Source organism: Microtus ochrogaster, unplaced genomic scaffold (assembly GCF_000317375.1).
Source record: "Microtus ochrogaster isolate Prairie Vole_2 unplaced genomic scaffold, MicOch1.0 UNK41, whole genome shotgun sequence".
In the NCBI taxonomy this organism is placed as follows: Eukaryota; Metazoa; Chordata; class Mammalia; order Rodentia; family Cricetidae; genus Microtus; species Microtus ochrogaster.
This window is the reverse complement of record NW_004949139.1, coordinates 778018-781090: the sequence shown is the minus strand read 5'-3', so window position 1 is coordinate 781090 and position 3073 is coordinate 778018. Positions and strand designations below refer to the sequence as shown.

Here is a 3073-nt window from a genome sequence, read left to right as displayed (position 1 = left end):
GGAGCTAGACCCAAGTGTAGATCCTGCTGGGAACCAGCTTTTCTGGTTTGGGGATTTATAGGACATGGTGTCAGCTGTTCTCAGAAAGGCATCCCCAGAATCCCTGGATCAGCAGCCCTGTTTTGGATAAAGTTTGGAATAATGGCTTTTGAAGATCAGGTTGGGGCTCCAAGGAGGTGTCAGTTGCCTGTGGGTGGTGTGGGAGGAAGGGGATTCTGTGAGCAAGCAGCCTCTAAAAGAGCGGTCAGTGCCGGCACCACCCTGCATGAGGGGTGGGGCAAGCCCTGCCATAGAGGAGAGGTCTTCTCTGTGCTTGGGGTTCTCCTGGGTTTTGAGGAGATGGGAAGGCTGGCCTACAGGTAATCCTCAGGAGTGGCTGCCCAGCATGCAGACTGAGGTTGTGACTTTCTGGTGCCCTCTTGCCCACACCCCCATGAACCAGCTGAACATGTGAGGACATCACCAAGGCTTCGTGGGTGACACCAGATCTTTAATTTCATGACTGTAATTTCTTTCCTTTTATTTATAAGTGCTTATGCTATTTATTGGAATGTTGGTGAATTGTTGTTACAGTTTACAAAAGTTCCTCATTTTATTTTGCTACATGAGAAAGGAACCTTTATTTTGTAGATGAGAAAAATAGAGAATGTCTTGTCCAAGATCACAAAGGCAGATAAAAACTGGGACTCCTGCCTACCTGCCCCCGCTGAGGCCTCCTCTCTAGGACCAAAGCTTCAGGATGAGGAAGGGAGATTGAACACTAGGTTCTCTCTGTGTAGTCCTGGTTAGCCTGGAACTCACTATGTGGAGCAGACTGACCTCGAACTTACAGAGGTTTGCCGGTAACCTAACTCTGAAGCCCCAATTGCCTAGCTGTTTCTGGATAGCCCCCATTTTCCCAGTCTGCTTACAGGACCAGGAAGATCTTGCTGACCTGCTGAATAGGAAGTGCCCTCCAATGGCATCTCCTCTGTCCCCTACCTGCCTTCCCTGGGCCTGTCTGTGCCTGCGATGCCCTTAGGTTCCTAAGCCACCAGTGGGGCCTGATGGGAAGAACCTGGCTCAGGACCCTCCTTAATCTCTAGAGACGTCAGTCGACTGTGTTGTGAAGCTGGGCCATCACTGCCTTCTCGCTGTGCCCCTGTCATCTAGCTCAGATAGGGCACAGGGCACGTGCCAGGAAGTATTTTGGAAATGAGTGAACAGGTACAGTGGATATTCAGAAGAGAAACTTCTTGTTTAGTGAAGAGCCACCATATTGGGTTCCCGCCTCCACCCTCTGAGACTTGCGTACCTAGACTGGTCTTGAATTCATTAGTAGAATGGCATTAACTTCTAATCCTCCTGCCTTCACCTTTTGAATGCTGGACTTGTAGGTATGTATTTGTTTTATTTGGTGCTGGCAATCAAACCAAAAATTTCTTGTATTCTAGGTAAGCATTTTACCATCTGAGCTATACCCCAGCCCTTCTGGGTCTGAGAGAGAGAGTAAGTAGCTCCTTCATAGCCCTACGGCCCAAACCCAGAGGCCTGCTTCAGTCTTGCTATAGAACAAGTGGCAGGATTTGTGATAGAGACAATGGCATCCTAGACTGGCTGGGCCCACCTCAGTCCTGCATTTTTTTTTTGCTTTCTGTCACTTTTACTGCAGAAGAGAGGTCGAGGCCCTGGGCCTCCCTCCAGCTTGTATGGATAAAGCCTCCTGGGGAGTTCAATTTGTAAGAGACTTGCCCAGGCCTGGTCCTGGGACAGGAAGGAAGCTTACAGGGAGTCCCCGACCCAGATTCTCTCCCCTGGTCACCCACCCTCCAGACTCCTTGGCCTGGGCCTGGGTCAGGAAGGAAGCTCACAGGGAGTCCCCGACCCAGATTCTCTCCTCTGGTCACCCACCCTCCAGACTCTTTGGTGCTGACTGCTTTCCACTGGTGCTGTCTTTGCAAGGGTCAACTCTGAAAATGCCCTCCCTTTTAAGTGGGAGAAAAAGCTCTCAGCTTGGCATTTGAGCCCTTTCGTATGAATTCCTTGGCCCCCACACATTCCATGCCACCACACAGGATCTCCTGGCACTTCTTCAACAGCCTGTACCCTCACCCTCTGAGTCTTGGCTTGGGCTTCCTCCCTCCCCATCTCTGTCTCTTTGACAACCCCAAGTTATCTATTAAGGCCAGCTCCTTGGGGAAGCTTCCACTAACCACTTGCCCAGGATACAGGTTGCTCCAGTCTCTGTGACCCTGAGTTCCCTTTGGATATGGTTGGATCCTCTCAAGATAACCTGTCCATCCCTGTGCGCTCCTCAGAGGGCCTGGCAGAGTTCATTCTCTGAAGCTCCGCATTTGCAAACACTGGCAGGTGTTTGCTGGAGCTTTGTGGCTTGTGAGTTTCTGTTGTGTTACTCTGAGCACAAACTCCTGGGGTTCTGAGAATCTCAGCCAAGGCTTTTTGGAGCCACAAGAAACAGAGCTTTGGACACAGCCCCTGCTTCGGCAGGTGAACTGGAGGAACAGCATGGGATTCAGGCACTCTTGGAACTAGACTCGGAGAGTCACTGCCCAGAGGAGAGTCTGTCTCGTCGCCTTCTGTGCATCCTGTGATATGAACCTGGGTTCTCCCATCTCAGGCTGGATGCTTCCTGCCCTCCCTGGTCATAGCTTGGACCATGACCTCTGTCTCTCTGTTGGGGACCCAGAGCAGGCCTCCTGATGAAAAGTGTTGTAGTACCCCAGAATTCAGCATTTTCCTGCTATGATGGGAAGATAGTGCCTGCAACCCCGGACTGTGCACATCTTCTCCCTGTGGGCCCCACCCCCACTGCTCCCTGGTCTTGTTCATTCTTCATGAGCTGCTCTCATGGACCTGTGACTCTTCCAGTTTGACCAGTAAAGAACTCACACTCGGGGACTGGGTCTAACTTGACCCAGACTGCACAGCATAACAGGCTCCAAGTTGGGTCTTGTTGGAGGCACTCAGATGTGCTTGCCTGGGGTGGAGTCTGGGTTCTTGTGGTTCTGAGCCCATTTAGCCCATCTCTGAAGGAAGCCCTGTGCTGCACTCGGCTGAGCTGGGTCAGGTAAAA

At 51.4% G+C, this 3073-nt stretch overlaps 1 protein-coding gene across 3 annotated transcripts in view; it reads left to right on the top strand.

Moving 5' to 3' along the window:
- The window catches only part of P2ry2 (purinergic receptor P2Y2), an 18236-nt gene that overhangs the window by 1307 nt on the left and 13856 nt on the right, over positions 1-3073 (top strand). The gene's annotated exons all lie outside the window — the stretch shown is intronic.